Genomic DNA, 25,983 nt, shown 5'->3' on the forward strand with positions numbered 1-25,983 from the left:
CCCAGGTTGCAGCCGGTGATGCAGGGGAGGCTCTGGTGTCTTATCCTATGTCGTGCAGGCGGTTAGCATGGCAGGAACCGGCAACATTATGATAATGACCGCAGACCCATGTGGAGGTCATCAATGGAGCTGCCACATTGCTGGCGCTCCAGGCCACGCCCCCAACAGATTTTTTTTTAATGATTTGTTCGGACATCGAGACCGAAGCCTTAGTATTTTAGTTGTAGTAGGGAAAACCCTCTTAGAGTTATGGAAGTTAGGTTTTAACTTTATTTTCATTACTAATAAATGTTTATGTAAACAACCATGCCACCTGTGTGTCAGTCTCCTTCTGCACTCTTACAATACCTATGTTTTCCATCTGAAATTACATCCTGGTACAAGACGGAAGATTCCATAGGAATCCATTGTGAATGCCTTCAGCAATTGCTAATTCCAAAAGAAGTTAACACTATTCTCGTGTACATTTTTCCACCAACATCTTGGAAAAGTGAAGAGTAAAGGCGATTTTGCCTATTTTTACTCTTTTACACTACTTTACAATGGAGAAAGAACAAGCGATGTCACTAGTTTGTAGCATTCAAATTAAATGTTGCAAATATAAGAAAAAACATTGAAAACATGGATTTGAATAAGAGCTATTCTCATGATCAGTCCAGTATCGCAATGTCATGTTGCTCTTTATTGGTCAACGTCCCCAATATTAAGGGATTTTCACGTGTGCACACAGTTACTGCATCCATTTTTCCAGCAGGTTGTTTGCTTGCTCTATAATCTAATTGGCTAGTCTATCCATAAACTCCAGCAGTGTTTTTCAACTTCAGACATGCCAGTATAAAAAATATTTTAATTACAAAAAAAAAAGAATTTCATTCAGTGTGATTCAGTTAAATACAAACTTTTCACACATTAACATTTCAATAAAAAATCCTTTAAATTACATATTAAATTCTTCTATCAATATAAATGGAAACATGCTCTTACACTATTTCATCAAATTAAGCTAATATTCCATATACGACTATAAGATTTATTGATACATTTCTTTTAAATCTTCAAAATAAGACCACATTAATCGCTCTCCATCTTAGAGGCCTACATACATTTCAAATTCATAATTATTCACAATCTATATTTAAACTCATTGTTATGTCACAACAAAAAGGGTCACTCCATCCTAGCGGCGTACATGTTTAAAATGTACCATCTCTCAAGGAACAATACTGTTATCCATTTCCTTAAAATCAAGTAAAGTGCAATAATATGTTAATAATTGTTCAGTGTTAAGGAGTAGAAGTCTTTTAGATTCTCTTCCACCTTGTATCAAAGGATCACAATGGCTAGAGTCAGCAATGTATTGGAGCCAAAGAGACACCAATACAAAAAGGCTACACTAGATATGAAATCTAGGTTATGAACATATTTCCCCAGATAAGTGCTATACACATTAATTAGAAGGAGGTTCACAATAGGTTTCCACGGTGTCCTGAGATTTACATATCCTGCAGCTATGGTTGGTTTTATTCATTCCGCTCCACCAACTGTATACACTTAGGGTGGGTAACTTCTCCAGTCGAAGAAGCGGGAAGGTGCGCCTAATCTTAGGGGAGGGAAACTGCAATAGGTATTTCTCTGTCTTTAGTAATGGGTGCTCCAGTATGGTAAATGCATTTATGTTTTAACTCAGCTAGGCGTTGAAAGCTGCGCAGTGTGAGGGGTCAGAAATGTGAGGCGGACAACTTTGTAAAGAGATTTCGGTTTATAGTCATAATGTCGACAAAAAAATGTCGACAGACAAAAATATCGAAAAAATAATGTCGAAAATAATAATGTCGACATTCTATACTTTTAATGTAAAAAGTCATAATGTCGAAAAAAAAATGTCGACATTTTTTTTTCGACAATATGACTATAAACCCTTAACACTATCAACACCTCACCCAACACCCTCCTGCAACCCCCCCACACCCCACACCACCACCCTCCCACCCCTCATATGCAACACATTCTAATTATTTATATATTTATTTATTTATTTTTTCAATAAATAAATAACCAACAAAAAGTATCATTTACTATGGGGGGGTCCCCCCCCAACCCCCCCTCACCCAACACCCCCCTGCCACCCCACCACACCCCCTAACCACCCTCTCACCCCTCATACTCAACACAATCTAATTATTTATTTATTTATTTATTTTTTCAATAAATAAATAACCAAAAAGAGTCTAATTTACTATGGGGGGGTCCCCCCCCCAACCCCCCCTCACCCAACACCCCCCTGACACCCCCCCACACCCCCCCCAACCACCCTCTCACCCTCATTCCCAACACATAGTAATTATATATTTATTTATTTATTTATTATTCAATAAATAAATAAACAAATAAATAAAAAGAATATCATTTACTATGGGGATGTCCCCCCCAACCCCTCTCACCCAATACCCCCTGCCACCCCCCACCCCTCATACTCAACACATACAACACAACAATAAATATATATTTATTTATTTATACAACATTTCGAAAAAATGTCGACATTAATGTAAAATGTCGACATTTTTGTATGTCGACATTATTGATTTTCGACATTAATTTGTCGACATTTTGACTGTCGACATTATTGATGTCGACATTATGACTGCACACCGAGATTTCATCTTTAGCCATTTTATTAAATAAAAAGGTTGGATAAACGCCCCATTATGCCTTCCCTGACAAGTATTTCCCTGCCTTAAATAAACTAAAGGAAACACTCTAATAAAAGGACATCTGTGCCTCACAGTTGTACATTCAATAGAACAATAAGGAAATGTGTGGCCGTTCAATTCAGCAAATACATATAACACATGATTGAATTCACAATATCAATGCCTCTCTCATAACCTGGATGAATTCCCTTCCCCAGATGTGGGCATGGTGCTGCTTCACCGTAAAAGAAAAATCAAGAAAATCCTGATTTGCCACAAAAGTTCCATAACAGTTCTTAAGGATTTGAACTTGATAACAAAAGGTTCTGTTGTCTCAATAACGTACCAAAAGCAATAATATGTTCCAACTCCTCCTGGAGTAAGAACAGTTTCACGTTTGTCTTCTCCAAATAAACAATTGTCTTTGTTAGGATAACTTGCCACAACTTTAACTTCGGAGAAATAGTAGGGTCCAACTCCTCCTGGAGTCTGGAGCAAGAACATGTTTCACCTTTGTGTTCGTCAAGTTAACACCAATAATTGTCTTTGTCAGGATGATTTGCCACAACTTTAGTTTCTGTAGAATTGTAACTCCTCAACAGTTTAACAAAATTCTTCTTTAAATGTCACAATTTAACAGGAGTTGTCTCTGTTTGAACCACAGTTCAGCACGTTTATCTACTACTTCAGCTCAGTTCAGCACGTTTATCTACGAATAGTTTATTCCTGTACCAGGCCTTTTAAAGCAACAACTTCTTGCCATACAGGTATACTCGCAAACATAGTAGTTCTCCAAACTAACAGAAAAGTGCTTCAGTGGTAACTTGCACTTTTGAACAACTACAACTTCACAAGACCTTTGGCATCAAACTTTAAACCAGTTTCGGGGAAACAACGAATCACATTAGTGCTTTTTATAACTCCTTTGCAAATATGCGCCTCTCCCTGTTTGACACCTTTCTTTCCCCTTTACACCAACAACCAAATAGTTACCAAACTATGGTCTCTATCTTGGCTTTGGCAATGTATGTTTCCATCACCTGATGGTCTTTGTTTCATAGCACATAAGCAGCAAGTCTTACAACTGTTGTCCGTCCCAATATTCCCCTCTTGCCTTGAGCACTGTGTATTATATTGGTATAGCTGGATTTTTACATACTCTTGGCTTGGGTATGGCTTGTAATCTTTTGAGTTTTTCAAAGCTTCCCCACTGAGTTTCTGGGCCTTCCACAATCTCACACGCTTATTTGCACAGTTTGACTCAACAGGTATAACTTTTGTTGGTTTTGTATAGTTCAGTATTCAAAATTATAGTCACCACTGCTTTCACTCACACGCAAGTGAAATTAACTGCCGTGAATACGCGGACAGCATCGGTGCGCTCCAGAGTCACTTGCAAGCTGTGAACTCACTGGGTAAGTCGCTTGATCACGCTCCGCTTGATGTTCGCAGGTCTTCGGTGCTTGTGGCTCCTCACGGTACGGCGGACAGCCTCCTCTGGTCCTCCTCCACTCACGCCACTAAGAAATCGAGCTTCCTCTGCTCCGAAGAGGGTCAGGTGCAACCCAGTCACAAGGAACCTCTAAAGAGGGCACACTTCCATCGCTATGGCTGCTTTCTGCTGCGCAAACTATACACAACAAATCTTCACCGGACAAGCGTCTTTTCCTCCAGCTTCCCGATGCGCAATCTCTGCAAAAGGGGGAGCTCAAGGCAAAACACTCTCAGGACCTGCCACTGTTTCAGGCGTTACAGTGGTCCTGGCGTCTTCTCTCACCTCCAGCTTCACTTTCAGCTGCATACACGGCTTGTGCTGCTTTCTCCTCTTCTGTTGCTCCTGCTTTCCTACTGACTGCAACTGAGGGGGCTTTTTAAGCCTCTGAGTCTCCCTCAGTTGTAGGTCATCTACACTAATTAGCTGACCGCTACCACAGTAGTGTTCCTCTGCATCCCTCTTCCTCATCCCAGTACTGAGGGAATTATTGAAGCCCCTGCTAACAGTTAGTTTCTCTAACTCTGCTTAGCAATAAGCCAATAAAAGACTAGGGTTTTGGGGGGAAGTTAAACAGGGAAATGTCCCCTTCCTCCTGACCCGTTTCCTCCCCCAAGTGATCCTCCTGCAGAACACTACCCCCAGGGTCGGGATCAGAAAGCGTCTGACTTCCCAGGCCACTTGAGGAAGGTCCCGGGTCGAAGTTTTGGGGGGAATCACTACTGATTCATCACAGCAGCCTGTCGTGTTGTTTGGCTTTAAGAATGAATTCTTCTTTGAGCTGATGTGCATCTTTACCTGAATCTGGAGTCCAACCTATTTCTATAAAATATTTTGTGTTGGTATCACTAAAAATCGTTGCTGCATTACATCTCCAATCCCTGATGGCCCCTTCCATTAATTATAACAGAGGACATTCAGGGCTAGTCATGATTTGTATAAACAGTAATCCTCTTTTAATGCAAACACTAGTATAGATGGAAGTGAGGCCCAATTGCAATCTTAGCGCTTCAACAGGGATACTTTGCGCTCCACCCAATATGCGCCAGATTCTATGGCAAGACAGGAGGCTCATATTATGCATTACAATCTTTACTCTGAAACCACAGAAGCAAAGAAAAACACTTTTACAAACAAATAAGTTGTAAAGAACAGAACTAGAGTTCAATGTCAATGTAGGGGAGCTCCCTAATCCATCATGGAGGACAGGTCATGCCCTGCAGGCGACCAATGAACAGGGGCCCTTCCTTATATAAATCCATTACTCTAATCCCAATTCCTCTTTCTTTGCTGCTGACACCACAGAGCTAAGTCACCCATTTCAGTTGAATCTCGCATCGTTTGTCAGTAGTAGGCTTTATTAGTTTAAATATGGTATATATTGTAAATATGTGTTAATTACCTTTATTATAAAGGAATTTGTATGTTTGATACATTGTATCTAGATAGCCGCGTGCGGCCGTTGGTTTCATTTTGGTGTCTTTCAGAACGTTAGCAAGAAATTATGTATTACGTTTATACCCCACGTTTCAGCTAAAGAGTGGTGCAATGGTTGAACTTCGGACTACAGTCCTTGAGGAAGTGAGTTCAAGAGAGCTATCTAATTCATTTCTTCTTTAAAAATCTCTCGCGTGTAAACTCGGGTGTTTCTAGGGACAACAGAGGTGTTTATTTCAGATGAGTTTGTCCTAACCTATTAGTATAGGAGAACTTTGTTCAATATTTTCCCCTCTTTTAACCAGTTGGTTTTGGTGGCCTGTAAGGAACGCTGGAATTGGCACATTTTCCTGTTTTCTTGCAGTGGATTTGACTATGCCTTATAAGACAGTTTTCGGGCAACCTAGTCTTGGGCAATTCTCTTGCGGTCAGCTGATTATTTAATGAAAGCATTTTTAAATGTTTCCTTTTCCTATTATTTTATTTTATTATTTATTATATTGGCTCTATTGTTTGGATCATGTTGTACTAATGAGATGCAAGGGCTTTGAACTTGCATAATATGAGCCTCTTGTCTTGCCATAGAATGAGTAATCCCCCACACTAATGTGAGATGGGGGTTTAGATTCTATTAAAGACAAGGAGGCGATTATTATACCTCCCTCCCACCCTGGATATGATATGATATAATATGTCAATTGTGATACGCATGTACACAGGTGGTTCGAGTGAGAACATTCTTTGGTTTGTTGTTCTTCCCAACCACCCACCCTTCTTGCTTGTTGCTCTTACAGCTTCGAGTTGAGGTTCTGATCAGGAGTGTGGCTCGCAGTTACAAGTTATGGAGTGCGTGGTACGAGAGCTTCGCTGGATTTGCCTTCATCATTTATCGTCTGATCTGTGCAGTGGACGTCTGGTTCAAGACAGCTACAGAAAGAGGAATTGGGATTAGAGTAATGGACTTATATAAGGAAGGGTCCCTGCTCATTGGTCGCCTGCAGGGCATGACCTGTCCTCCATGATGGATTGGGGAGCTCCCCTACATTGACATTGAACTCTATTTAGTTCTGTTCTTTACAACTTTTTTGTTTATAAAAGTTTTTTTCTTTGCTGCTGTGGTTTCAGAGTAAAGATTGTAATGCATAATAATCGCCTCCTTGTCTTTAATAGAATCTAAACCCCCATCTGACGTTAGTGTGGGGGATTAGTCATTTTGCCTTCGAGTGTATGTAGCCATTTCCTCAGTAAATCAAAACAGGCTTCTGCACCGTATACGACAGTTGTTGTGAAACATTGTTTGTAGGCCTGAATAATGCCTTTGAGACTGTATCCTGCCGTCTTAGTGGCAAAGTTCTTAAGCGTAATCATTAGGTTGTTTACCTTCCTGTTTGTTGAATCAATGAGCTCTTGACAACCTCTTTTAACAGACGCTTCAATCCCCAAATATACACTTATTCAATTCTTCCCCGTTAGGAAGTAATCCAAATTATACCTCTCAGTTTCGTTGGTTGCTCATTTTCACATCCAGAGATTCATGGCTACAGTTCTCCACATTCCACAAAATCATACCCTTCATCCCACTGCTTTACGTCTGCACGGTGGTCCAATCCCTCAAGATCTCACACAATAAAGGGGAAACGCCCACTTACTGGGCTTCCAGAAGCACAACAGGACTCTCTAAGGCAGCCTACCATACCGCAGCCTGACTCATTACATGTGCCTGCAAATTAGACTTCATCTCTCCAACACAGTGTCAGCTTCACTGGCTTCGCCTCCCCACAAGGATCAAATCCAAAACTGCATGTATCGCCTACAAACCAGTCTGGAACGGAACACCAACATATCTGGCGGCCAAATGCCACACCACTGGAGGATCCCTCATCTCATGTAGCAAAACTAAGAAAAGGTTAGCGTCTAAGCTAGCCTGTGAAGAGGGGACTTGTAAGCAGTCCTTCTCTTGCCATACCCCAAACATCTGGAAAGCAGCCCAGCAGAGGCTAGAAATGCAGACCATCCGCCAGTGCCGCAAAACAAATAAACGTGCCTCTTTCAACAGTACCTGTCTGACAAATCAAAATCCCTCCCACACAACTCTGCTACTGTATAAAATGCCAAGCCGAATGTTGGCACCCTCCTGTTGTAAAACACACTTCTGATCTTAAGATAGGTTCACTCTATGAGCAATACAATAATAATAAAACATAAATGTTTTACATATATTGCAGAAAAGTCTGGGTTACCTTGCAATCAAAGTAATGTTTGTGACCCTTAGAAATCAGGGTCTCACACACATTGCTGTGTTTATGATGTGATTTTATTGGTCTTGAAGTAGGCACATTGTCAAGCAAAGGTGTGGTCCACCGACACGTGTTTCAACCCCTGGGGGTCTTTCTCAATGCAGGTAAGGTTAGGTCAAGAGGGAATAATATCCTGAAAATTCAATTGAGCCGGTTGGCAGAAGTTTCCAGCATGTTCTGTGGGAATGCAGGTGCTGTTGAACGACCGCCAGTTCCGCAAAACAAAAAAGTGCCTCTTTCAACAGTAACTGCCTGACAAAGCAAAATCCCTCCCTCCACCAACACAACTCCGATACTGTATAAAATGCCAAGCCGAATGTTGGCACCCTCCTGTTGTAAAACATACTTCTGATCTTAAACTAGGTTCACTCTATGTGCAATACAATAATAATTAACATAAATGTTTTATATATATTGTTTTTATAAACACAAACAGGTGTGTCATTGCCCACCATAGATACCTCCCTACTTTTTTTTCCTGTGGTCTCCCCTACCTTAATTTGATTCCTGGAGACCAGTTACCATACCCACATTCTACAAATCCCCATGAAATTCCTGGTTTGCTGGAAATCGGCGTTGTCAATTGCTATTGAACCAGCTAGAAATCTTCCTAATGACGTGGTAGCAATCCCAATGTGCAGCGGGTGTGTCCCACCATGTACCAGCTCTCAGGCACGGGGCACTTACCCTTCCCGCTTAGAACAAGATGAAGACGACTAAGGCGGCGAGGTACGTAACGTGACAATCACGTGATGAAGACATATTGTAGGACCGTTCCTCTAATAGGAAGTAGCTGTTACTGCTGTGCATGGACGGAAACTAGACACTCCACTCCCTTTACTAAAAGCTTCTTTTCAGTTTGCAGACAGCATCAGGTGAGTGATGCGATCCAGCTCTTGTAATGAATTGTATATGCATTTCTTTTAGCGTCCAATAACTCAGTTCGATCTCGCCCCCTTGTTGTTATATTGGTAAGAGGATCCCTTCTGCAACCTGTGGAAATGCACGTTGTAAGAGGCTCCAACTGAAGCTGCAATTCGTCGTATTGTACTCATCACGTTGAAATTAAAAATTGTAAGTACGTGACTTTCTAAACATCTGGTCTTGAAATTACACAGGGCAGCATGTTGTTGGCATTATAGACACAGTAGCTGCTCTGAAGCTCATGGTCGCAGACGCAGTAACTGCTGTGCAGCTACTACACAGACCGTGGTCTGGTGTAAGTGATTTTATTTATATATATATGTATATATATATAATCTGGCTGCTCCAGCTAATGATTGCAGACGTGCTACTGTCTCCAGTTCCAGTGCCTACTCTGAAAGTAATGATTCCCCAGGGCTAATAGTTGCAAATCCAGTACTTTTTTAAAAACAAATTCTTTTAAAATGTTGTAGTTTAATTGTAAACTTTTCCATTTATAGAGAGACTTTAGAAGATTTCGAAGGTTATGAGGACTCATTGCCTCCATTTGTTAAGTTCAAGAATTGATTGAAGAAATAAAGCGATTGTGTAAGTGTATTTGTTCTTTTGACCGCTCAGTAGCGTGGACCATCTTTCCTCTGTTCCCATTTGCTGCGCTGAGAGTTTGAAGAAGCCCCCATATTGTTCCCGTTGAGCAAAAAGTGACTGGCATTCCATTTCAAGGTGATATAGGGTTTCAGGTATGGTTTGAACCTTGCAGAATCGGCAGTATTGATCCACGAAAGGTATCTGTCTGGCAATGGTGAGATTTGATCTTGTGGGTATCATGTTTAGTCGAATTCTCAGGAACGTTGATATGATGTTGGGATCTGGAAAGATTGAGAGATATTTTGGTAGTTCGTGAACTGGTCGAATATCTGTGATACATTGAAGATTGTGTTGATAGGTGTTTTTGGTTTGAATTTTTCTTATCCAGTCGTTGTGCACGATATTGGTTTTTGCATGTTGTGGGCGAAGCGTTAAAAGTTCCTCCGAGCTGTCCTCGTTGGCCATGTCTTGTTGGAGCTTCTGTTTCCAATCTTGGAGCACTGTGTTGTTAAATGAGTTTGGTTGGAGCCTCAGGATTTGTGTGGCTGGGGTTTTATGATCAGTTATTCTTTTCCGGAATATGTCCAGTCGCTTCCAGAGTACAATCGATTCTAATGATTGGGTTGCCATCTTATATCTTATTCTTGGCATTGAGTATGACGATTGTAGGTGTAACATTTTGCGCCAAATGATTGCCTCATATTTTGTCCAATTGATGGTACTTGCATTGAGCATTGCCTCTGTCCCATAGGTGATGATGGGGATGATTTTTTGCCTGTAGTACGCAATGATAGGCTTGAAAGAGAATTTCCTGTATTTGTGGTGTATAAGACACCCCTGTCTCGATAATGCTTGTAATTTCTGTTCGATTTTATCTAGCCATTGTTCTTCTGTTTTGGACTGATTTATTGGGATACCAAGATATTTAAAGGTGGTGACAGTTTCTAGGTGTGTCCCATCCAGGATAAAAGTAGCTTGTTTTTCTTTTTTGAATGGAATCTTGGTTAAGGCCATTGATTTGGTTTTTGCAATGTTAATGGACAATTTGTTTGTGTTCATGTATCTGCTTAATGAAGTCAAACTTGTTTGCAGTCCTGACGGGGTCTTATCGAGAAGGATAATATCATCAGCGTATAACCTGATGGGAACTGGGATGGAGTTTTATCTTTGGTGGGTTCGTTGCAGTGCTGAATATGTGTTCCTCGATGTCAGCCGTGAAAAGATTGTATAGGGTTGCAGCAAGTGGGCATCCTTGTTTTGAGGCCATTATGGGTGTCGATGGATTCTGTATTTGCAACTTCTTTCGATAGTCTGACCTTGATTGATGTTTTAGAATATAATAGTTTAATAGGTTTTAGGATGTCTGTTGGGCATTTCCATGCTTTCGGTTTGATCCAGAGTTTTTCTCTTGATATGGCATCAAATGCCATGTGTAAGTCAATAAAGGCCGTGTGTACGTTGGTATGGTTTTTGATGGCCCAATGTTTGATTAAATTGAGCAGTATCACATTGATGTTGGTTCCGACATTTGAAGTGAAGCCCGTTTGTCTGGCAGAAAATCTTCCAGTGTCTGTTGCCCAGGTGGTCAAGTACTTTAGGAGGATTGATGCAAACAGTTTTCCAAGAGGATCAAGTAGAGCGATGGGGAGAAAATTTGCTGGGTCATCTCGAGCTCCTTGCTTGTGTATAGGAATGATTATCGCGGTCCTCCGGGAAGTTGGAATCTGGTTGAGGGTATTAATCAGACATAGAAGATTGCACATAAACGTTGCCCACGTGAAAGGGTCTTCTTTGATGACTGCATTGGAGGTGCCATCAGGCCCGGGTGCTCTTGAGGCGTTTAATTTTTTAATCATCAACATGAAGTCCTCGTGATCTGCATTTACTTGCCAGTTTGTTTTAATGAGAGAACTTTTGTCAGCTGCTTGCACTGGCCGAGCTTTGTACATGTTTGAAAAGTGAAGAGTCCAGGTTTTTTGAGAGACATTGGACGTCAATTTATGTTGAATTTGAGAGTTGTCATTTAGTAGATTCCACAGTTCTCTCGTATTGTGGGACTTGTATGTCTTCATGATGTTTTCAGCGTCCAGCTGTTGTAGGATTTTTTGTTGGGATTTTCTCCAGTTCGAGTACTGTTGCTTCAGTTTCTTTGCTGTTTCTCTGTGTTCTGCTGTTCAGTTGGCATAGTGACTTTCTTAAAAGTTTTTTTCCTTTTGGCTGTTTCTTCGTTATATGTGTGCCGATGTTGTTTCAGGGATGTTGTGAGACTCGACTTTTTGGAAGGGTATCAGGTTCTGTTGGTAGTTAAGTTTGCCCACTTCTTTTAGAGCAGATTTTTGAAAGGCCTTTGGGAATGCAGACATCGCTTGCTGAGGAATGAGTAATCTGGTTGTTGTATTGGTTACAAGCGAATATTGCGTTCTTGTATTGAGTTGTTGAGATAGGCCGCATCCATGTATAGTTAATTGATTATGGTTGCTTTTATCTGATAGCAACGTTTGTACTTTCGAGATTAATTCGTGCAAATGTGCCGATAGAAAGATGTAATCAATTATAGCACTTGATTTTCCTCTAGACCAAGTTGGGATGATTTTGTTCGAATTGTCTGTAGCATGCTCTAGTAAAATGAGGTTGCGAGTAGTAATTTCTTTCATCCACCTTCTGGCTTGTATGGACAAATTTGCTCGGATTAAATCTAAACCTTCTTGGGTTTACAGGTGAATATTTAAGTCTCCACAGATATTGCCGGATGATTGGCGATTAGTATATCAATTGATAAGAATACTCCATCAATAAACGTTTTGTTGGCAATGGCCGCCAAGTTTCCAGTAGAGGTTTAGTATTGCAATCACGCTCCCGTCTTTGTTGGAAGATGGTTTATCCTGGGCCATCACCGGAATTCTTATTGTTGTGATTTTTGTCCAAGAGTTGATGTTTTGAGTATTAAGTACAGTCCAATGTTGGTTGATTTTGATCAGGGTAAGGAGTCCCGATGCAGGTCTACCTTGGGTTTTCCCTATTGCTGGATTAAGGAAGGCGAGGAATCCCTCACAGCAAGGCGTTGTGGTGAGCCAAGTTTCTTGCAAACAAATAATTTGATGGTTATCAAGTTCGGGTGAGGGGTGGGTGAACAGATGAGAATTTGCTCTGGTGTTCCACGAACATAATGACCATGTGACACCTGGTTTAATTGATGGTTATAAATCGATAGTTAGGGAATTGTCTGTGTATGAGGATTCGGTGTCATAGTCCCTTCTGAATGGTCGCTGGTAGCTGTTGGACCAGTACGTTATCCTGGTCTAATCACCCTTCTGTGGATAAAAACTGCAGGTACGGTGGCTGTTTAATGGCTGCAGACACAGAAACAACACCCTGATGAAAAGCAGCAGACACTACATGTTCTCTAGCACTAATCGTAAAGTCCCATCACATCCTCTGGCTGGAACGAATGAGTGCGGACTCAATACCTGCTCTGAAGCTACGCTATGTACGCTATGCTACAAAATGTTTTCCCCACTAACTCACCTCCTACATAAATCATAAAAAAATTCCACCAATAGCAGCATTGAGCGTATCGCACCAAGCGAACGCAACTTTCCAAAAGATCACTGTCTGCACAGCTGTACTTCTGTCTAGGCTGCACTTTTGCAACAGGTTCTTTTTAAATCTGCCCCCTTCTACTCTTTGCCCTCTGGAACGCATCCAGACGAGGAGTGTGCGACTTGGGATGGTATCTCTCCTGCACTGAAATGTCACCAATAGCTTGCAGTGGCTGCGAGGAATAAAGTGAGAAGACTCTGCATTATGCAGATGGCCTCCTGGGCCCTGGGACCTCAATACCTTCAACTCTAACTCCCTATATATCTGCGTGGGCAAGCTCTTCTCTCATCCGCCTCCAACTCCTTCAGGGTCAGGCGCTTCTGTAAAAAAACAGTTGGTGGTAGATTTGCTTTTTCGCCGGGGCCTCCCTCTGCAACAGCCTCTCTGCCTCTGTGACACTTGACGGGAACAATTGCCGGTTCCGGTAGCACCTCAAAGCCTTTATCTTAGCGTTTGCTGTTTCTGCTCCTCTCCCCGGCTAACTGCCTGACGTAAACTGATTCTGCACTGTTTACCTGGCCACTCTATGATGTCGGGCCCATGTCGCCTCCCCCTGTCAGGCGAACCCCTGCACTGGCTTTCTAGCAAACCCCTCACTCGAGCACTATTTTCTGTATGCCTAACAGTGCATCCACCACCTGTTGTGTGCACTTATCCATGCACTTGGCACAATTGGCCCGTATTTTTACTTATTGTCATTTGTTCTTCTTCCCATGTACTGTACTTTCCCTCCACCCATGCACTTGGCCGATCTAAGTCACACCTGGCCTAGTAGGGTTGTCTTCTCTGTCTCCCCTCTGTTTCCCCTCCCTTGCCACATTGCGCTTTGCTAGACGTGTGTGTAGGTGCATTACGAATGCCATAGCATACAATTGCGCATCATATGATATCATACACACAATGCATGCACAAGAGTAGGATGCCTGCCACTTACTGTGTACACTGCAAAGTTGTTTTTTGTTTTCCGCAGTACCCCACTTCCTGCACACTTTTCAAAAAATATCAGGCACACGCATCACAGCTTTCATGTTACTAACTGCAAATAAATGCATACAGTTCTTGCATGCACGCAGGATGATTGCCCCTTACCCTGCACATGCACACTTCCACCACAGCCTTCTGCACTTCTTGGTGCAAAGAGACCTTCTGGCACAGTGTTTGCGTACACACCAGACCCACCAACCTTATAGAGCAGTGTCTTTCGCTCTACATTTTCCATTCCATGGCTCCCATACAGAAAATGGCTGGATGTGGCACATGGAAGCGTGAAAGTACCACGTAATCCGCTGAGTTTTTGTGCTAGGGAGGGAGATGAAGGGGGCATTGGGGGGTAAGTGTAAAACATGGTAGTGGTTTGGGTCTGTAGTACTGTCTCAGAAAACAAAAGGTTTTATTTATTTGTCCTGTTTTTGTTATGTACGTGCTTGCATACATTTTTTTTTTTTAATTATCTTTTTGGATGAGTTTCTATTTTTCTCCTCCCGACATTTGTACGGACTGAATGTCAACGCCTCTCTTATAGTTCTACAGGATTGTCTGCAACACTGCGTGCAGAGTGGCAAACAAAACAGCATTGCCAATGGAGGTCAAACAAATGCCATTTCCTTGGAACCACTGCAAATCCTGCTTGTTAATGCTGTCATAGTCAGTGCAGAACATCCCAGCACTGCACATAAAGTCACACATGCTTCTGTTTATGAAACACCTCCCGGCCTCTGGCTGTGGGCAAATTACACTGGCGTGGTCCCATGCACCTCTTGGTGGTATGGAGGAGAAAATCCACCTTGGCAGTGGGAAAAATCTGCATCACTGCTGTCATCAACTTCTTGCGGTGACGGAGCAAACGTGATCATGACATGTACCTCAAATGAAGTGCTCCATAATGCACGACCACAACATCCACAGTACCGACAGAGGCCACACATGTACAAAGGAGACCCATGGCACCGAAACCCCACTCGTACACTGTGCCCCAAAAAGCCTCCACTCCTTCCAACTGAAAGTTAGTATCAAAGCCTCTTTCCATGGCATACCTGTGCAGATCTTGCAGAAAGGTATCACCCACAACATGTTTTCTGCGTATGTCCCATCTGTCAACCTCACTGCATCGGTACCATGCTCAGAAGGGCACATTGTAGTGCGTGCGCCTTCCCAGCTACAGTGAGGGCCACACCCCAGTAAAGCACAGGCACTCCTTCTTCCATTTCCACTATTGTATATGCAACACTCCCGCATTAGGTAGTATTCAATAGTCGTACACATATGTAGCATTCACATCCAAGACCTCTGCATCGAACACTATTATTTCTGCACTGCACTGCAGACGTACCTTTACACACTCACAGTACTTGTCTTGTGTCATGTGAAAGCACCTCCAGGTAACAGCTCTCCAAACCGATGCACGCTTTCAGCATCCACATTCACCCAGAGCGGTACCCAGCACCACGAACTGCAGGTAGCCATCGTTTTCTTTCCTCCCAGCACTCCACCAACTCAACTTCAAAGTGCAGTACAGTAGATAGTAATCTGCGCAATGCACACTACTCAAGCGCATATACTATGCAGTTGAACCCTATGCACTGGTACACACACACTTTCTCACCACAGCACTCATTAGACACACTGCAGAACTGTCACTCCATAAGCTCCTGCCATCCACTGGAAAATGTACCATGTGCGAACAATGAGCACACCCATGGAATCAACAATGCAGGTACAACTCGCAAACCACACACGAAATGCAACAATCTGAGGAGAAGTTGCAAGCAACCCACACAGCTGTTCGGTAAGGCTTCCAGCCATGCATCCAAGACGCTAGGCCTCCACCACACACAGCACACCCTAGTGCACCCCACGTTGTGCTCCTCATGTCATGTGTAATGCATTCCCCATCTGCAATTGCGCCTGCCACCTTTCACCCTGGCCACATCTTTGCATGCATGGCTCCATGATGTTGCGTTGGCTGTACTGAATTGTATGTCAGTGGCTCTGTACATTGTCCATATTGCAAATTTCTGATGCTGATGACTTCCTTTCATGGTGCAATATGTTAACACACTACCTCAAGCAAAGGTCTTGTAAAGGCCATCCCATAGCAAACCGAAATGCTAACATATGGCTCCCTAATGTGCAACACGTCCAATGACCTACAGCATGTGCTTGTGAATGCATAGCACCTCACTTTGTTGTTCCACCAAGTGTAAAATGCTCTCCGCACCCATTATTCAAAGGTCACCATCCTTGGAGAGATGCAGAGGCAACTGTGCATGGCTGCAGTATGGTGTGCTGGATGTCGTCAAGGGATAGGCTCTTGGGTGTATGGCCAACGGCCTATGGCCTTTGGCCATATACCCAATAGTCTAGGCCTTACCCACACCCAGCACAACATAATGGCCTCATGAAGGGGAACATTTGCCACATACCACATTACGCAAAAGTAACATAGGATGGTTGGTGCAAAGGGCAGCTCATGCAAAACGCAAAAAGCGCCATGTGCCTCCCTAATGTCCAAGGTGGTGGCATAATGTACACCATATGGTACTGGACACATATCGAGTCACTTGTGCGCTGTTCTACCACGTCTACAAGGTCCTGCAGAACCATTTTTTGAATATTTCCACCATCAGAGACATGCATACTTAAAACTGGATGTCTGTGTTATGGTGGCGTGCTATGGTGCAGGCCTAGGCTCTTCAGTGCCTGGCCTATGGTCTTTTTCCATACACCCAACAGTGTAGGCCTTGGCCACACCCAGCGCAACATAAGTCATGCAGGTGAACAAGTGGCCTGGTACATGCAGGTCACCCCTAGCCACTTCTAAGGATCCACTACTTCACCACTGTACCTACAGGACACACTAGAGGAGTCGTCACTCCATCACGTCCAGGCATGTACTACACAGTGTAAGAATTGCAACCAATCCCCACCACAACCATGAAAGCAACATTTTATGCAATGATCACAAACCGCACACTGAAGGCAACAATGTAAAACCTACTTCACCCCAGGGCACATATCTGGTGGTGCAAGGTGGCCACCCATTCATCGAAAGGGCTATGGGCTTAACACATGCAACACACCGTACTGCAGTGTACCTTTCAAGTTTCATGTGGTCTTCACTGTACGCACTTTCTGCCATTGCTCTACCATCACTGACGACTAGGGCCTCACCACACACTGCACACCCTAGTACAACCCATGTTTTACTCCTCATGTCATGTGTAATGCACTCCCCATCTGCAATTGTGCCTGCCAACTTTCACCCTGGCCACTTCTTTACATGCATGGCTCCATGACATTGTGTTGCCTGTGCTGAACGGTATGTGAGTGGATGTGTACGTTGTCCATATTGCAACTTTCTGATGCTAATTTCATGGCGCAATGTGTTCAAACACTTTCTCAAGCAAGGGTCTTACAAGTGCTTAACCATAGCAAACGCAAACGGTGGCATGTGGCTCCCTATTGTGCAACAGGGGCAATGATGAACACCATATGCTAATGAACGCATAGCAGCTCACTTCTGTTCTACCAAGTGCACAATGTCCTCCACAACCATTGTGTGCTTCTCACCAACTTCAAATGCATGCAGAGTGACAACTGCATCGCTGCATTATGTTGTGGTGGCTGTGATGAAGGCCTAGGCTGTTGGGTGCATGGCCGAAGGCCATAGGCCATGCTCCCAACAGTCTAGGCCTTGGCCAAACTCACCACAACATAACAGAGCCATGCAGGCGACCATGTAGACATGTGCCAGAAATCACAAAGGCAACATACGCAGAGACGTCTTTATGGGGGGGCAAAAGGGGCACTTGCCCCGGGCCCCCACCATCGAGGGGCCCCAAGAAGCCTTATTTTTTTTTAAAAAACAGTTTCCCCAGGTCAACAAAATTAAGTATTACACATTACACATCAGGATTTTCTATGGTGTGCTGCTATGGCTAAACCTATTTTCTGTCTGTTGTTGACGAGCACATTTTTTTTCTGATCTTTTCTTCCTGTAATGCTATGTTCACTGTGGTATACATAGTTTGCGTAGCACAACACCTGTAGCATTCTCACCTTTCTGTGGGGATTAAATTGATCATGTGCAATAGCCAAAGTTGAAATACATATTGATAAATGTGAGTGCCCTGATGGTTCAGAGGATCGCTCAGTGTTACGCACTCATTGCAGAGATCTGCATACATATGCAAGATTACAATACCACATTCCAGCAAGGCCGACTCAGCGTTTCGAATGTATGAAGTTGTTAAGCCTGCATGTATATGTACTTTGTTATATAGCACTCCAGGTGTTGTCATCACCAATGTACCTGTACTAGATAGCAGTTGCTATATAACCTAACATAGTGTCAGTATGGTGAAGGTCTAGAAATTGGTTTGTTTAGATGAGGAGTTGTAAAACCTGGGTAGGCACCTCCATTGATTACAATAAAGTGTTAGAGGTGTTTATGTATCCAAATTCCAGACTGTGAAACCAAAGCGCTCATGCTTGGATCCTGGCTTTACCAGCAGACGATACAGTGATCCTGGACAAATCTTATATCACGTACTGTACTGCCTTTTATGAAAAGGTTTGGTTCTCATATACTGGTGGCATTGTTTGGCCAATTACCTGATCTTTCCTATCATATAGGCCATTTGAGTGGAAGGAGTTCTAGACAGAAGAGAGCAGACCAGATAGTGCAGGCTTCTTACAAGCATATTTTAAGGTCTGCTTATGTGAAAAGAAAACGGTTTGCTTTTTTGTACAATTCAAAGGTTTGTCTGCCCGTTTTTAAATACACATGCCTGTGTTTGGGGTGTATTTAAAGCTTTACAATACAAAAGAGAAACCTATCTGAAATCTTCTAAGATCTCATCCATTAGTATGCTGGTATTTATATACTTTCTATGATGATGGAGACAATGAAGCTAGAATCATTCCCATTTTGCATAATATGTTTCTATAACGTTTGGTTTTGTAAATTGTTTATATTGGGTTATGTGATTTTCATATTTTCCAAGTCCTTTCTGTAAAATGGGTTTATTTTAGTTTAAGGTAAAAACTAGAAAATAAATTGGGAAAGAGCAGAAATTACAGAGTAGGTACGAATCCCAGCTTCAGCTCTTAATGAATGTGTGATCCTGGGTATCTCATTTAATCTTGTATTTCCTCACCTGTCAAAATTGCAAGTCCCTAAACCTTTCAAAATTGTCAGCTCTTCAGAGTGATTTCCTTATCAGGGTATGATCTTTAAAAAAGACTCACCCATGGTTTCACTGGCTATATATGTAGTTGCTTTCGCTATAATAGTGCGCATTGATATGTTACACGCCACAGCCACCTGTTTCTTTGTTCTCGGATGGCAACACTGCTTGAAAAACAAGTCCCACTTCTATTTTCAGTCTGTCTGAATACAGGCACCTTCCTGGTATCTTCAAATCGTCATCCACACTCTATGCTATGGTATGTGTAGTTTTATCCTTGCTTCCCTTGGTCGCCTGCATCCATGCTTGAGCACTTTTGCTGTCTCTGAGGCAGCTAATCTGAGTCGTTTGGCTATTCTGGATTATGTGTACTTTTGTCATAAGATCTGTGTCCTGCAGTTACCTTCCAAGTGGCTGCTATTGATGAAATGTTTTCTGTACCTATGCTTGAAAGCAAGTACCCTCGTTGTAGACTGCTAATGTTACCCTTGACATGCTACTTGTGTATCACTCTGATTACAACAAGAATGAAGAGGGTAAGGTATCTGAATGGGAGTTTACCATGCTTATTTTGATCTCTGTGATGCAGCATATCAAGCTATGGGTTGTTGTTGTGATATGGGGTGCGGCACACTAGATATTCTATATCCATGAATACCTGTCTGTTGTAAGGGGGCCCCAGAGGTGTCCGTGCGCCGGGCCCCCAAAGTTCTTAAGATGGCCCTGAGCATATGCACCAGCACTTCCACCCAACCCCTGCACCATAAAGCAGGGAGGCAAGGACACGTGTTCCACTTGCTGTAATGCAGAAACACATCACAAACAAGACAATCTTCACAACATTGAGCCTGCTCCCAACACTCTTGTACATGCATAGAACCAATGGTGCGTAGTGCACTGCAACACTTACTATTCTGAGCAATGTACACTACGCAAGCACATTTAAGAACCAGTTGCACCGTGACCTCTTCCATATGTACACTATTCCGTTAGTGCACCCAGTGGACACACTGCACGACTGGTCACTGTACCATCTCCACCAATACACTGACAACTGTACGTTGTTCTACCAATCACCACACCCATGCAACCAACATTGTGTGCACTGCAGCCAAACCACACACAATAAGCAACAATGTGGCACCACTTTTCAACCAGTGGACATACCTTTTCAACCAGTGGACATACTTTTCTGTGCTAGGGTTGCAGCCATGCATCGAAGGGGCTACGGACTTACCTCACACACCACACCATAGTATACGCTATGTTTAAATCCTCATGTCTCGTGGAATGCATTCCCCTTCTGCAAATGTGCCTGCCACCACTCATCACAGAAAGACATCGCTGCTGCAGCTCGCATGCCATAACGAAGGCTGCCTGCAATGACCACACAATATTGTTGCCTGTTGAGGTATCAGCGCATTGGCGGAACATGCACGATACCGCTGGCACACCACCGTCTTCTTCTAATGAGATATATCACATGAAGCATTTCTCACTTCTGCACACTTTCCATCCCTTTTTCCCACCACCAGATTCCGTACACTATGTTTTTCAGTCCCTTTCACTGGCGCATTGTCCTCCGATACAACATACCACCGTCATAGAACACTTTTCACACACATCCCATCACTGCACACTGAAGTGCAATCAATATTTTGACCGCGCAGCGAACAAGGAAATGGGATGCCGGAGCGGAGCCAGATATTAATAATTTTAGTGCGCACACTGCTATGTACAAGAGGCCCAGCCATGCACACAATGGCTTTGAGCCTTGCCACACACACCACAACACTATCCTCCGATAAACAATGGTGCAATTTCCAAAAACCTTTGACGCACAGCATGCTTCCCCCCAGCCAACCACCGGCCGTGTCCAATGTTCGCCGTCATCATGGCGTACTGCAGGCCAATGAGACTTTTTTTTAGCATATTCATTGGTTCGGTGGGAAAAAAAATCCATGCAGGATTAAAAAAAAAACAAAAAAAACCCATGTACGTTTAATTGTTATTACATTGCATAGTTTGGTTTAGTGACATGACCACTATTTATAGGAATAGTTGAGGTGATTTTCATTTTGGAATTGCTATTTGTATGGTTGAAGTTAGATACCAGTTGAGTATTCTAACTGTTTTATCTGTTTGTTCTTGTTAGCAGAATTCCTTTGTTTTTGGTTGTTGATGCAATTTTCTAAGTAATATTGCAGAATTGTGGGGGCAGTTAGATACCTGTTGGCGTATTCTAACTGTTTCCAGTTTTCCAGTTTTGCAGGTTATGTTTTCAAGCACATTCGTTTTTGATGGTACATTTACATTTTTCAGTAGTGTCCGCCTTTCTTTTTTTTTTTTTTTTGAACAACTTTATTTATTTCGGTTACAGCGTTAACTATGCATTCCATGAGTCATTGTGACTCCCTTTATAGTTAGTATGCATGCAGCTTGCCCCCCCCCTCCCATTGGTCCCACCTCCGCCATCCCTTTAGACTGTGGTGCTCTGATGGGCAGGTGACCCGCCAGGGTTTTGGGGGCCCAAAAAAGTTTGCTACCAATCGGGATTGAAATGTTAGCGTCAGGAATCGCGAGTGGTCGTCCAATACTGGTGCCCAGCAGTCGGTGAAGCGATGGAGAGCCCCTTCCTTCGCCGCTGTGACTTTGTCCGCCACCAGGATCTCCCAAACTTTATCCACCAGAGTGCCAGAAGAGGACCCTCCTGAGCTTTCCACTTCCGTGCCACTGTAATTTTAGCTGCTAGCAGTAGGTGTGTGAGCAGTTTGGCAGATCGGCCTGTTTTGGGGTAGCAGTCTGGGCTCGCCACTCCACCTTCGGGTCCATCGGCAGTTTGCGTTGGGTGATGTCTTCCGCGATCTGCAGGATTTCCCTCCATAAGGTCTGTACTATCGGGCATCCCCACCACATGTGGAAAAAGGATCCCCGCTCGATGCAGTGTCTCGTGCAATGGTGCATGCAAACTGGGGAATAATACCAGCGGTGAAGGAGCTTCAGGGTGCATTCCTTGTTTGTAACGCATCTGGACGTCGAGTTGATCCTGGACCATATCTCAACCCATGTCCGATCTTCTATGGTGTGTCTCAGGTCCGCTTCCCAACCAGACACGTATGGCGGTCTAACTCTTAGCATGTACTCCTCCTGGAGGAGGCGGTACAGTTTGGTAATCTGACCTCGGCCTGTGCTTTCCTCTGTTGCCAGTTGAAGAGGGTGGAGGTCCCGGGTGGCTCCCCGACAGACCGCGGGCTGCGAGATCCATGTGGCGGAGTTGGATGTATGTGAACCTCTCTCCTTCTGTCAGCTGAAAGCGGGCTTTGCATTCCTCAAAGCGGAGTGTGTTGTTGTCCTCGTAGAGTTGGGAGAGGGTTCGGAGGCCTCCTTTGGTCCATCGGCTGAAGCGAGCTGCCTACATTCCTGTCCTGAAGTCGGGGTTCCATATGACCAGGGAGAGCGGGCTCTGGTCCCTGGGCACCTTCCTCCTCCGACATGCCCATGCCTCAAGAGTTGCTTTGGTGGCTGATAGCATCTGCGGTCCATGGCTTTGGTAAGGCCCTGGGATACATAGCAGGGTGTGTGGTTGCGGCTGGAATCTGAATTGCTCTATGCGGGACCATTTTACATGCTGTGACCCGTCCCAGTAGCGAGATCTCTTGGTTGTCCCAACATCGGAGGTCTTCCTCCAATTCCTTGAGGAGTGGGGGAAAGTTGGCAGTGTAGAGCTGTTTTGGATCTGCTGTGAGGGGTACTCCCAGGTAGGCAGTTGAGGAGGTGCTCCATGCTAGCGGGCAGAGTGCCTGGAGGCTGGCTACGAGGGAAGCGCTCGGGTTGACGCTCAGTGCCTCTGATTTGGAGTAGTTCACCTGGAATCCAGCCACTCTTTCAAACGCCTCTAGCTCAGTTAGGGTAGCGGGCCAGGAGGATTGACAGTTGGTGATGGAGATCAGCACACCGTCGGCATATAGGGAGATCTTGAATTGTTCGCCGTTTATCTCTAGCCCAGTGATGTTCTCGTTGGCTCGCGTCCTTTGGGCGAAGGGCTCCATGACCATAGCAAAGATCAGCGGGGAGAGCGGGCAGCCTTGTCTCGTCCCGCACGAAAGCCGGATCGGGGGGTAAGGTCTTCTGATTTAGGCGGAGTGATCTTCTTGGGGCTTTGTAGTTTGCTATCACCATTTTCTGGAATATCGGGCCAAACCGGAACGCCTCCATGGTGAGGCGCATGAAGTTCCAGTTCACCCTGTTGAATGCCTTGGTGGTGTCCAAAGTCCAAGACCTCCAAGCCCTGATGCTCTTGGGTCGCGATTTCGATTAGATTAAGCGCCCGGCGGATGTTGTCCATGGTTCTTCTCCCTCTGATAAACCCTGCCTGGTCCTGTTCTATGATAGTTGGAAGGATTTGCCCCAACCTGTTCCCCAGTACCTTTGAGTATGTGTTAGCGTCCACATTGAGCAGAGATATCGGCCAATACGAAGGGCACTCCTTTGGGTCCTTGCCGGGTTTCAATAGCAGGATTGTGGTGGACTCTTGCATAGAGGGCGCGATAGTGCCAGAGTTCCAAAAAGAGTTAAATGGCTCCGTCATTGGGTGTAGCAACATGGGCGGAAGAGTTTGTAGAACCTGGATGGGAAGCCGTCTGGGCCTGGGGCCCTGGGTTTCAGATTTTTGAGTACTTCCTCCACCTCTTTGGATATAATTGGGGCTTCCAGGGCGGCTCTGTTCGCTTCTGAGATGTGTGGGAGCCGGGGGTCTGCTATGTACTGCTCCTGGAGGGTCTGTGGGCGGGGGGCTGAGGTCTTGGTGTCGGTTAGATGGGCTGCTGCCACCTGTAGTTTCGCCCCTTCACGATGGGGTTCTACCTTTCGGGTCCCTCAGTGCGGTAATGTGGTTCTGTCGGTGGGTTTTGGCTAGTTTGTTCACCAGGTATTTATTAGCTTTGTTGCCATTCACGTAGTAGCTCTGTTTGGTCTGGAGCAAGGTCTGGGCTGTGTCCTCGGCGTAATGGGCTTCCAGCTTCGTTCGAGCTAGTCTGACCATCTTGGTGGCTTTGGGTGACCACGTCTTTTTTAGGGCCGTGTCTGCCTTCCTCATGTCCTTCTCTAGTTGGTTTCTGTTCATGGTTCGCCTCCTCGTATATGCGGCAGCCTGAGCTTTCAGTTCCCCTCTGATTACGGCCTTCATGGCTTCCCATCTTGTTGCTGTAGAGGTGAGGTCGGTGGTGTTTTCTTTAAAGTAATTGCTGACCACCTTGGCTATGGCATCGCACACCGCCATGTCATGCAGCATTGGTTCATGTAGGGACCATCTACGTCGCTCTGGAGGATCCGGGTCAAAGACCCTTGCAGTAAGGAGGATTGGGGTGTGGTCTGACGGTACCCTTGCACCGATTTCCACATCGTCTGTGAACTGCAGACACTGCGGGCTAGCCAAAATAAGATCAATTCGGGATGAGGAGCGGTGGACGTGGGAGAAGAAAGAGTAGTCCACGGTGTCTGGGTGAAGGACCCTCCAGGTGGTACCACGCCCAGTGTCCTGAACAAGTGACAGAGGCCCAAAGCCAACCTGAATTCCTTGTTGGACGGGGGGCCCGATCTGTCCAGTGAGGGGTTGGGTACCCCATTGAATTCCCCGCCCAGGACCACCTGTCCTTCGAGGAAGGTGAGAAGAGTGGATTCCAGGGTAGTGTAGAAGGCCGCCTGGCCGTCGTTTCGTGCGTAGACCGCGTTCAGCGTGTGGAGCTGCCCATAGAGATCTCCTTTAATCGCCACAAATCTGCCATCTGAGCTGCGCAGGGTCTCTGTCTCTTTTTAAAGGGGATACCTTTTGCTAACAGAATCGCTGTGCCGCCTTTTTTGCTGTGGCCAGCGGCAAGGTATTGTGTTGGTTATGCTCGGCATCGCAGTCTGGTGAAGTCCTCTGCTAAGGGTTGGGTCTCCTGAAGGAACCCTACTGAGGCCTGAAGGTCCTGCAGGCGTTGGAGGATGGACTTAAGTTTTGTGGGAGAGTTCAGGCCCCCGACGTTTAGTGAAATGTAGCAGAGTTTGGTATGCGCCGGAGGTGAGGCCGGCGGGGCGCCACTAGGGTTCAAGTGGGTAGTGAGTAATCCTGTGCTCAGGGAGGTCCCCTGGGGGACTGATGTCGGCACGAATCAGCTGCAACCGAGTTTTAACTTTGTCCAATTTAGGGCCAACCGGGCCCCAGTAACCAGTAACCAAGGGGGCTGAGGGAGAACCCAGCCCAACTAAAAGAAAGGAAGGAACTAAGATTAACCAATCTGGCCCATACGGGCCTCGGGCCGGAGTGACTGTCCATCCACTCGGCTGGGCATTGCATGGGACGCCCGGGTGCCAAGAGTGCAGGTTCCAGCATGGAGAGCTGAAGGTTTAGTTACTGGTCGTGTGCGGCGGGAGTTTTCCCTCCTTTTGGAACTTTAATCCAGCGGCTATGCTGGGGCTTTGGTGTTGAGCTGCGTGGTTTATCTGTCGGGGAGGTAGATGTGTCTTCCTCGGGTGTCGAGGGCTCGCACCCCATAATGCTGCCTGCCTCCTCCAGGGCATGGATTACCCTCATTTGGCCCTCAAGAGAACCCGAAGCGAGGCCGGGTAGAGCCACCGATATTTGATTTTCCGTTCCTGCAAAAAGGTTGTTGGAGGTCGAAGGGCTCTCCACCGCTGGACTGTGGGAGCGGCCAGGTCCTGGAACAGCTGTAGGGCGGCTCCCTGGTATGTCAGGTTGCCTTCCGATTGGCTCGCTGTCATGA

The 25,983-nt window shown here is 44.8% G+C and overlaps 1 protein-coding gene across 2 annotated transcripts in view; it reads left to right on the top strand.

Annotated features, from left to right (window-relative positions):
- The first annotated feature begins 8,692 nt into the window (after positions 1–8,692).
- The window catches only part of TRUB2 (TruB pseudouridine synthase family member 2), a 273,827-nt gene continuing 256,536 nt past the window's right edge, over positions 8,693–25,983 (top strand). Inside the window, exon 1 of one of the 2 annotated variants that reach the window (XM_069609748.1) lies at positions 8,693–8,794. The gene's annotated coding sequence lies outside the window, so the exon portion shown is untranslated. The remainder of the gene's footprint in view (positions 8,795–25,983) is intronic. The other variant, XM_069609749.1, reaches the window with a different exon arrangement.

This window comes from Ambystoma mexicanum, chromosome 8, assembly GCF_040938575.1.
Source record: "Ambystoma mexicanum isolate Mex_15411 chromosome 8, UKY_AmexF1_1, whole genome shotgun sequence".
Classification (NCBI taxonomy): domain Eukaryota; kingdom Metazoa; phylum Chordata; class Amphibia; order Caudata; family Ambystomatidae; genus Ambystoma; species Ambystoma mexicanum.